Here is a 12,657-nt window from a genome sequence, read left to right as displayed (position 1 = left end):
TCTTGACTAAGGGTCCACACAATCCATCATGTCCATTCTCTTTACTGGGCCAAGGCCCAATGCCATGTCCATAACCTTGAAAGTCCTTATGCAAAGCCCATTATTGGCCCAATTTACTAAATTGGGCCCAACTCCCTAATTGGGCCTAATTCCAAGATCCATTATCAAAACTTGGCCCAAAACATCATATTCATAAAGTCCAGCAAAGGCCCAATTCCAACTAGTCCATAAACAGCCCAAAACTCGAAGCCTAAATGTCAAAAGCCCAACAGAGGACGTACGCGGGGCGTACTCCTCTGGTACGCTGGGCGTACTTGTTTTGATGTTGACCACCATCGGGGTGGTTAACCAAGTACGTTGGGCGTACTGGATTTATGCTGGGCGTACGTAGTGTTTTGCCAAAATCTAAATAAGCGCTTAATGGCTTAAGCACTTAAGCCCAAACTTCAGATCCAGTGACCAAATGTGCGTAGGTCCCATAAAGTCATGAACTTTATCACTTTGGACGTCCAGAAAGCTCTTAATACTTGGTCTTAATCCATTAAGACCTTCCTACTCTATGCATGAGACACCTTAAGCCATTGGGACCTCATTTTTCTCACTTAAAACTCCTTCAAAAGTCTAGAAGGACAGTTCATTTCGTCCAAATCACATCATGAACCATCTTGGGACTTTTTGGGACAAGAAATGGTTCTTTAAAGCAAAAAATGGAAAGATCGATACATATATGCATAAAGTTTACAGCTTTTTACCTTCTGGAGCTTCTAGGGCACAAACCAACTTCAGATCTACAAGCTTGATCTTCTTCTCCAACTCATTGATGCAACACCTTCTTCTTAAAACACTCAAGAAACACTCAATAAGCTCACACTCTCAAGGAAATGGCTTGGGTTTGGAGAAAACTACTCTAAGCAGTAGAGGCTGAGGTAAGGGAGGGTTATGTGCTCATATTGTTGCTTATATAGCCCCCAAACCCTAAATATTAGGGTTTCATTCTGATATATAAGTACGCCCAGTGTACACAAGTGTACGCCCAACGTACTAAGGTGGACCTTAGTACACTTAGCGTACTCTTATGTTTGCTCAGCGTACTCCTTCTTGACCCAAGGTTGCAACCTTGACCCTTATACTTAGCTTGGCTCTACACTTCCAACCCCAAGGACTACAAATGACAAAGTAATGATAGAAGAGGGTTTGGAAATACCTGCAAAATCTCAGGATGTTACAGTACTCGGGTCCAAGTCAAACAAATAAATGAGATAGTTTTTCTAAGAGTTTACCAGACAAATTGGGCGTTACATATAAAAACGTTTTTACCGGTTACTGGTTTATAAAGATTTTACAAAACTAATTTATTAGTAATCAAAACGTTAAATTAATATAAAATTACATGAACATATATTTTGATTCATATGTAAATTTCCTTAAAGTAATTTGTGAATGACCAGAGAGTTGAAATGGTAAGTCAGATTCACATTGTGAATGTTAAAATTGAAATATTACAATTCAGATTTACAGTGTGAATCTAAACTAATCGAGGTTTTTTTTATCGAAGTTGATGTTAATTAATAGAGGTCAAAAATTGAGATTTTTGATATAGTTAATTTTTTGGATAAAAATAAACTTAAATATTGAAAAAAAACAACAAAACAAAGTGAGTTTTTTTTCAAAAAAAAAGTTTCTTTTTTATATATCAACATAGATCTCTATGGAATGATGACGAAAAATCATGAACAACGGTATATTTGTTTTTTTTTCGATAAAAAACATGGCCTAAAAAAATTTAAACGAAAAAAAGAGGTGGGTTTTTGGTAAAAATGTTGGTTTTTTGGTATAATCCAGTGTATGTGCGTCCAATGTACAAGTGTACATCCATTCCCTTAGCCGTTGATCATTATGATTTCCGATGTCACGATTGGTTTCTTGGTTTTTTTATTAATAATAGTTCTCTATTGAACCTCATATATATATATATATATATATATATATATATATATATATATATATATATATATATATATATATATATATAAAAGATCAAATGAGAACCACCACTAAATGTTAAAAACCCTAAGAACCATTATTTTTTACTATTTTTCTTATTCTAATATTTTTTTTCTTTTTTAAAGTTTGATAAATAACAAAACACAACAAGGTTATAATGATCTTTTTGAAAAACGTATTCCTAAATTCATATATGATGCATTACTCTTATAGATGTTCAAGAGCAAAAGTAATTCTCTCATCTCCTTCAATGACCTCTGTAGAACACCACCGCCAGAGGCGGGCCCACTGCCACCACCATCGTCGACGGCGACTCCACAACCGTTATTTATGTTCCTCTATCACAGCCTCTGATCACATGCGAGAACACCTATATCTGTTGTCGGAACTTCAGATCTGGAACCACCACCTTTAGATCTAGATCTACTGGCACTTCTTCGCCTCCACCACTACTCCGATGAACTGTCACCACTGAAGAAGCCAAAGAACCACCACCAACACCGACCTCCTTCAAAATGTCTCACATTTGGAGAGCAACTACTATCGTCGACGTTAAACCACCGTCATCACCTCCAATGTCAAACCACCACCAGAACATCTCAGATCAGTGAATTTTTTTGTGCTTCATGCTCATGATTCTAGATCTGATTTCTTCAGATCTGGGTTCGTTTTCTTCATATCTTAGATCTGCGATTTTTTTTGTTATTTTCATATTTAGATTTAGATCTATGCAATATCCGGCAAACGATCACCTCGGTTTGTCGTGTCCGGTGGTATGTTGACAGATTCGTGATTCCAATCACTTTCCTTGGTGCTTTTTGCTCTAATCTGGTTAGATATGAGAGTCTGATGGTTTTCTCTTGTTTCTGATGGTGTTCCTAATCTAGATCTGGTTAGATTTAATTGAATACGAGTTTTAACAACTACAATATCTTGTCTCCAGTGTTAGTTTTGTGGTTTCGCTCTGTCGTTGGTGTTTCCTTGTGAGATCGACAAGCTTCATTTGCTTTTTTGTTCTAGATCTGAAGGATATCACATGTACACTCATTTTATTACTTTTGTTCACGTATTTTTAGTATTTTCACTAATTTTTGCTCTTCCATAGCTTGTGAAAATGAGTTTTTTGTTGTTATTTTAAGGAAATTCTTTGTCGGTCTTTCTATGATGTGTTGCTTTAAATCTCTATCGGATATGTTAGTTTACTCCTAATTTTTCAAGTTTTAATGTGGATGTCTTGATGTTTTAAGCTGTGAATACATTATTTGTATACATATCTGATGTGGATATCTTTTGGATCTTAAATTTCAACTATAATGAATTTTGTGGTTAAACTTTGAATGGACAATATTAAGTTGTGCACAAACGATATTAAGTTGTGAATCAACTGAATTAAGTTGTGAATATTATATGGATTTTGTGTTAAAATATGATGATATCTATTAAGCTGTGATTTTTGTTTTTTAAATTGTGAATTGATTGCATTAACTTATGAATTTATTGTTTAAATAATAAATTGACTATATCAATGTGTGATTTTTTATATTAAACTATGAATTTATTGTATTAAGATGTGAATTTTGTGTATTAAACTGTAAATTGACTGTATTAAGAGTTATAAGTTGATAGAATGGTTATGAATGCATATTTTTGTGTATTAAACTATGGTTTTATTGTATTAAGCTGTGGTTTTTTATGTTCTAAACTGTGAATTGACTGCAATAAGTTGTGAATTTTATGTTTAAACTGTGAATTGACTATAGTAAGCTGTAAACTTTGTGTATTAAACTGTGAATTGACTTTAAGCTGTGATTTTTTTTTATAAATTTTTTGTTTGCTTTTAAAATATAAGATGAAAGAACCATTATACACATATATGATTTTATATAATTTTGAATAAAGTATGTAAAATTTAAATTGTGAATATTTATGTAAATAAACTTTGAAAGAAACACTAGCCTATATATCTGAATGTATAAATAAAAGTTTTAAGTTGATAATATGGTTGTGAATGTATAATTTTTGTGCAATAAACTGTGAATTTATTATATTAAGTTGTGAATTTTGTGTACTGAACTGTGAATTGATTGTATTAAGCTATGAATTTTTAATGAACTTTGTGTTAAACTATGAATGATTTATATATGAGTTTTTATATTAATTTTCTTGTGAATATTTTTTGTTTTATATATATTTAGGAATATATTAGTTTTTATAATTATTTTGCATTAAACACCGAATAAGTAAATTCATGAATATAGTATTTAAGTAGTTGGCAATCAATAATTTTACATACATATCTGATTTGGAAAGAATGATGGTTACTATGGTAGCACAAGCGGGTGGTGGTTGCGTATAATAGTAGTTGGTGGTGGTAGAGTTTAGGTTTGAGTTTTTTGAATATGTAAATTAGTGAATAATGGATTGTATTGTGTTGTGATATTTATAGATTAAACTAAAAATTGACTCTATTAAGTTGTATTTTATGTAAATTTTGTATTAAAATATCAATAAGAAAAGAAAAAATTAAACTGTGTATTAGTGAATTAATATGTTTGTTAAACTGTGAAGATGATATTTTAAACTGTGAATAGATCTTATAAACGATATATTTTTAAAACAAATCTACCATTTAGAAAAGAAAAAATTAAATTTGTCAAGACATAATTCTATTTTTTTATTAAATTTTATATATTTTGCTGCAAAATGTAATTTTATGTGTTAAAAAGTATTCTCAAAGAAATGATAGCTACAATATTTGTTCTGTTAAGCTGCAAATACGACCAAAAAAGTGTCACTGAATTTGGTGTTAGTTCGACGACGGTCCGACGGTGGTCCGACGGCGGTCCAACGACAAGTGGCAACAAGTTGGAAAACTAAGGAAAAAAATATGTTTAATATATTATTAATGTTTGATTTGTTTAAATTGCCTTTAATGGAAAAAAATTAAAAAGTTGTTCTTAGAGTTCTTAACATTTTTTGGTTCTCATTTGAACCACTCCACATATATATATATATATATATATATATATATATATATATATATATATATATATATATATATATATATATATATATATATATATATATATATATATATGGGTGAGATCGGTTGAGAACTCATAGTTTCCCGAGAACTAAAGGTGGAGCGTTAGATCAAAATTAACTCATTAAGGGCATGATCGTCATCTTACCTATCTCATTTAATGTTTAGTTTTTGTGTTATTAGAAATATTAATAAAAATATCTAAAAATTAACATAATTAATTTAATTTTCTGATTTTTTTTTAAATAATAATTTTCGTTTTTTAAAAAATGCAGATTTTTCAAAATTTTTTAGAAAACATGTATTTAAAAAAAACTTGAAAAAATTTATTTAAAAAAAAAATAAAATAAAATAAAAACTGCAATGTTTTTGAAATAGTAAATTAAAAAAAAAACTTGAATATTTAGAAAAAAAAACTATAATTTTTTTAACTAAAAAAATCAATATTTTATGTGTATATATACATATTTTTTTAAGTCTATATATGCATATTTTTTATACTATAATAATCATAACTAAATCAGAAAAAAAAAACCCATTTTTATTACTAATCTTTAAACACATTTATACAAGTACTTTATTCGATACAAAGTTAAATATAAAAAAATAAAAAATGCTACAAAATTTTAAAGCGTTTTTCATGTCTTCGTGTGAATATTTACATATTTTCTTCAATTTATCACTTTTCATCTCTTCAATATTTTCCACAATTTCTTCCAAATCTACAAGAAAATCAAAAAAAAAATTGATTAATGCAAAAACACTCACAAAAATATGTATGTATATATCATGTAAGATTCACATGTGATTATATAATGTGATATTCACATGCGAATGTATCTTTTAAGATTCAAATGTGAAATTCACCAGAAAATTTAAAAAAAAATTAGCGAAGAACACTCACGCAAAATGCATTTGTGCATATAAACGTAGTTCATATGTGATTTACTTGTAATTTACATGTGAATCACATGTAATTCATATCTGATTTACATGTAAATCACATGTAATTCATATGTGAATTACATGTTATTTACATGTGAATCACATGTAATTCATGTGTTTCACTCGTGATTTGCATGTGAATCACATGTAATTCATATGTGTTTCACTCGTGATTTACATCATGTGATTCATATGTAAATTACATGTGATTTACATGTGAATCACATGTAATTCATATGTGAATTACATGTGATTTACATGTGAATCACATGTAATTTATATGCGTTTCACTCGTGATTTACATGTGAATCACATGTGATTCATATGTGAATTACTTGTGATGTACATGTGAATCACATGTGTTTCATATGTGAATTACCTATGATTTACATGTGAATCACATGTGATTCATATGTGAATTACCTGTGATTTACATGTGAATCACATGTAATTCAATTTATATGTGATTCACTTCTGATTTACATGTGAATCGCTACATATTTACAGTCTTGCTTCCAATTAATTACTAAAATATTATGCCAAATCACATATGGAGATATCCACCCAAATATCATAATATAAATTATTAAATTATCATAGGTCGGGTTTATTAGATTCCAAAAAACTGTAGTAAAAGGTTTCTTTTACCTGGATTTGGTTTAATATATTGAGCTTGGCATGCTTTATCCTTGCACTTCTTGCTGCAGCTAGATCTAGTCAAACAGGCCGTGTGCACTGATCAATGAGTCAAACAACCGATTCATTGTTTTAACTTAATAAATCAAACAATCTATTAAACATCCCAATTTCTAAATTTTACAAAATAAATCTAGTGAAAATAATTTTTACATTCATTGCTAGTTATTTGGGGATGAAATAGGGTTTTTCCGATTATCAAACTTGAGTATCATGTAATTTTCATTTTCCATTTGTATATAACAAACATAAACTCATAAAAACCATAACCGAGTTGCAAAAATTAACATGATATGTGAATGAAAAAGGGTGCAACATGAATAATGGCATTATGGCAATATTTTGGCAAATTAAAAGGGTAAAATTGTACATTTAGAATATATATATAAGCAGATGAAAGAGGTAAGAACTAAAGTTAAAAATACTGATACGAGATTCACACCATTGTTGTTAAGTATACTGAGCCTCAAGATCCTCTTCACTGTGGGTCCCGGTTTCGATACAACCTAACAAGAAAAAACAAAGTATATTTAAAAAACAGTGGATTACAAACGGATAAGAAGGTGTTTTAACTTTTAATTAGTAACACTAAATGATGAGAAAACAGGTAAAAGATGCTTAACTTGTTTATTAAAATAACTAACTGCATTGTTTTCTGCATATGTGAGAAAATGAGTAAGCCCGTCCATATCTCGAGCATGTTGCTTTAGATGATTCATCAGTCTTGTACCATAACCCTTTACTTGTTCATCTGAAGTGATTGTACAAAAAGCTATCTCCCCAAATTTTTGGCTAACATGTCACATATGATAAGCAAACATAATCTCTTTTCAAAAAGTAATTCTTCCAAATACTAAATGAAAGTAAACCATGTGAGATATGTAAAATATCTACCTGACATATGGTCTGTATGTAATACCACCAACAACTGTATTGAGAGTGAAGAAAGAAAGGAGTGGAGAAAGCCCGTTTGTAAGAAAAGAGGGAGAGGGCGTCATTACCCACTGTTGGAGGATCTCTTCTAGGTTGTAACATAATATCTTAGGGGTTACAACTTCCAAAACAATGAATTACATCATACATCTCTTCTAGGGACAAGAACTTAAATGAAGTAAAACTGTGACACTTTATCAAACAGGTTGTGTGCACGGATCAATGAAACAACGAGAAGGATGAATAACATACTTTATTAGAATCAAAATCTAACAAAATTCGAATATTTCCATTGGTACTCATTTGATACTTCATTTTTGAATAATTTATGATTACAATAACAGTAACATCGCACTTTCTACAAAAACAGGGAAGCAATAAGGATTTTAATGACTCAAATTTCACGTGATGTTCATATGATGGAAGAAAATGAAAGTATAGCATCTGATTCCTTTTCTCCGATAGAGGTGGAGGTGGAGTTTGATTCAGTAATCGTGTTTTCCAATGTTCCTCACTCGATTCCGTGACAGGTCATTATATAATTTTTCGTATGAGAAGGTTAAACACATCATGTCGTTATATTATGGAAAACAGAAGAGGATAAGATGCATTGTCCAATGGATTACATGATTCATGAAAGACCGAAACGATTGAAGGAAGATCTATGTATGCATCGTGTAGGGAACATTCACTTTCATCTTCGTTTTCTTTTGGCATTTTACTATGTAGTAAACTTGCAAGGCCACCATGAGGTGTGAGGACAAGATGTAAATCGTGTCTGAACAATTACAGGATATCAAAAAATCGTTGTTGATTGCAGGATATCAGAAAACGTCTAGAATCAGGATAAATAACTTCATAATCGATAATGGAAGAGACAACATTGGATTTCGAGGTCGGAACGTTGATCCATGGATTTAGCTGCTTGCAATCAAGAGATTACAGAGAAGGCGGCCATGGATTTCATACGACGGTGCTAGAATCTGGATTTTGAGTGAAAAATCAACAAGCAAGGCATGGGAAAAGAGGGTCGGTGAGAAGTGAAAACGACAGAGGGTTTGAGATGATGAATAGAGCCGGAGAAATGTTGATTTGGGGGGAGCATCAAAGAAGAACGTCGTTGGGGGAGGAGGAAGATCGTGGGTTTGAGAGAGAGGTATAAAGATAGGGTTTGACGATTTAGTGTGATCAGGGGGATATGAATTATCTTATCCCTAAAATGCCCACTGATTTATTTCAATTGTATACCCCCGCGTCATTTTCCTTTAATTATTTACAAATCTGCCATAAAACATCTCAACCTTTTATTTTTTTGATCTGATGGTCCTTATTTAGTTCTCGGGTTCTCGGGAATATATAACTTCTCAAATGATCCTTCCTCTCTCTCTCTCTCTCTCTCTCCCTCTCTCTCTCTCTCTCTGTATATATATATATATATATATATATATATATATATATATATATATATATATATATATATATATATATATAGGCTTAGGTTATTCTATTCAAAGTAATTATTGTGTTATTGTATGCATAAATGTGGGCCAATCAATTTTACTTATTTTAAGAAAGTGATTAATATATATTATTGAATTAAATATAATTGAAAAATATCATCTAATTTAATTACAAGGGTATTTTAGTCCATTAATATAGATTTAATAAAGGAAAATTGCATATTTTAAGGGATCACAGATTCTATTAATTTTTAAAAAACCGATTTTACGAATTATAATTCTTTTAATTCGGACATTCTGACAGAATATGTATAGGAGTATATTCAAAAATAAAAATATTCTTGAAACATAAATAATAAAAACTTGAACCTATTTCTTGATCACGACTTTAAAAACTTCTTGTAGAATAACAAATTCTTGAACATTGAAGAATAAAAACAATAAATACATAATTTCTTATAGAATACGGGTAACAATTGTTAAGAATTACATTTATTGTTAAAGAATAAAACTAAAAAACCTTTCAAAACGGGAAAGAAAACATCAAAATCTAACAACGACACTAATACATTCTAAAAGAATAATGTTGCTTACAATCACTTTCAATTTTGTAGTCCGTTCGTCAATCGTCAACTTCTGTGAAAACAAAACCAAATTGTAATTTAGATTCCAATAATGCATTAGCAAATGAAAAATAAAAAACTAAATTCCTTTGGAAAAATATGTGGACTTGTGAATTGCACCAAAACCAATAACCAAGAATTGTAGAAGATGCATAAATCAGTGAGAAAAAATCCATACTCCATTCCAACAGAATTAGAATTCATGATTCCATTCCAACAGAATTGGAATTCGTGATTCCATACAATTCGTGAACAAATGTCTTGATATTTTTCAATGGTCCATAATCGATTGATTCCAACCATTCTTACGAGAATGACATTTTGTGAGACTAATACCAGACGAGAATTACGTTCTACAAGAATACCATTCTGTGAGAACACATTTATCCTCCTTATCTAATATACGAAAACTTGCAGTCCCTGCTTTTGCTTCTCTCCTTTACCAGTTGATACCAGTAAAAATTCCAAGTAGTCTTACTTGATACCAGTAAAAATAGATGACCTTAAAAAAAAATTGGAAGAGATGCAAAATTTCATTATGGTTTTCAGGAAATTACCAATTGCATGTTCAGGATTAAATAAGTAGCCTATCCCTATAATCATGGTATTGACTTTTAACCTAATTTCTCCAGTTTATATCTCTCCACTTCTAATTAATACTGATACAATGTTGAATTTTAGGAAGATGAAACTCACATATTCAACAAAATCATCAGCAATACCAACAAGAATGTCATCCACTTCAGGATCCAATCTTTCACCTGGATCAATCTGTCCATTACAGATACCCAAAAAAGTTTTTTAAAAAGTTTCAATTGTTATAACTTATATTATGTAGCACTTCATATGAAAGAATTGATGAAAGATGCTTACTTTAGCAACGATCTCATGGATGCTTTGACTGCTTGATCAAAGTAACTTTGTGCACGAGATGCATCCTTTTGTGTCTCCCAAATCAAATCAGCATACATTGATAAAGCATTTCCATCGCTAGGGTTTGCTAGGATTGCTCGGCTGCAATACTCCTCAGCCCTCGAGAAATCACCTCGCACCTGTTTGAATGAATCAATCAGATCAAAATTGGCCAGTAGATCGAAAGCCAAATGAAACTTGATTTGGTAAAAGAAGAAATTGAAATCCGTGAATGATGAATATTGTAAATTACCGGTGTGTAGGAACTCCTATGGCCATCCCGCCCCTCTGTGTCGGTGGGATTGAAGTTAACGATGAAGAAGGAATGGTGGATCGAATCTAGCCCATGTACACGAGACTCTAATGATCTGCACCTGGTAACCTACAACAGAGGGTAGGTTCGGGATTTGAGATTCTTCCGGTAATCTTTGCCAAATCGAATGAAATTTCATCGAGTGTTGACTGTAGCCCATGTACACGAGACTCCAATGATCGCATCCCATTCTGTGAGCTCCCAATATATTTATGTGATTTCATCGAGTGTTGACGGCTGCCTAACTTTTTGTTTCAAGTCATTCTTTTTTTGAAAGACATCGACGGCTGTATATAAGAAAAGAAATTCGGTTAAAAGTTAATGCTAGCATGATTATAGGGACTATTTGTGGAAGCTATTTATCAAATTACTAAAATACCCTTGTTTATTTATTTAATTATTTAAATTTTTATTTAATTTTGATTGGCCCACATTTATGAATACAATAACACAATAATTACTTTAAACACCTGAACATATATATATATATATATATATATATATATATATATATATATATATATATATTGACATAAAATTATTATTTTCAGGGACGTCATCATGTTATTGTATCATTCGGTTTCCATCAAATGCAAAGCTACAACATGCCAAGAAAATATTAAATTAACATTTTGGAAGTCTCTAAACAGTTGCAAAAAGCATTGATATACCTAAATACATATGGAATTATATACTACAAAATAAAATAAAAATAAAATAAGAGTTAAAATGGAGTTTGAGGTCCATGAATCGAATGTTTCTGAATGGAAAAATATGATTGTTTTACTAAATGAATGTTAAAAAACTCACTCACTAACACCACTCACCACCCAACCAACACCACCCACCACCACTACCTACCACCCATCACCACCACCACCCACCACCACCCATCACTAACCACCACCACCAACCACCATCCACCACCCATCACTACCCACCACCACCAACCACCACCCCCCACCACCACCCACCACCCGCCACCCACCACAACCACCACCACCCGTCACTACCATCACCACCCAAGCACCACCACCCGCCACCACCACCCACCTCCACCACCCAATCGACACCACCCACCACCACTATTTACCACCCATCACAACGATTCGCCACCACCACCACCCATCACTGCCCACCACCACCAACCACCACCCACCACCCATCACTACCCACCACCCACCCACCACAACCACCACCCATCACCCACCACCACCACCACCCACCATCAACATCACCCAACCACCACCACCCACACCCACCCACCACCCACCTAAACCACCAACCATCATTATCACCACCACTCACAACCACCCACCCACCACTACCACCCATCACTACCACCATGTTGGGTTTTGAGCATTCTAACACTCCTAAGGTGTACATGCAACCCTAGAAACCTTGGATCTATGTTTTACTATGATACATGCAAAATTGATTTTCCAAGGTTCATAACCTATCTAGCATACATGGGGAACTTTTAAACATAAAAGATAGTAAGAAATACATACCTTTAGTTGCTTGGATTCATTGAGAACCTTGTGAGCCTAGCACCTCAAGTGTGATGCCTCAAATGTCTCACACAACACCAAATACACTTGGAATAACCTTGAGAGAAACAGAACACTTCTAAAATCGGATATGCCCTCTTGTTCTCACAGTAGCGCCGATTTTGGTTGCTCACATATTCCTTTTATAGTGTGTCATAAGTAGGGTTACACCATGTAA

Source organism: Lactuca virosa, chromosome 5, assembly GCF_052849685.1.
Source record: "Lactuca virosa cultivar CGN04683 chromosome 5, Lactuca_virosa_CGN04683_v6, whole genome shotgun sequence".
NCBI classification, from domain to species: domain Eukaryota; kingdom Viridiplantae; phylum Streptophyta; class Magnoliopsida; order Asterales; family Asteraceae; genus Lactuca; species Lactuca virosa.
This window is presented reverse-complemented; position numbering follows the sequence as displayed.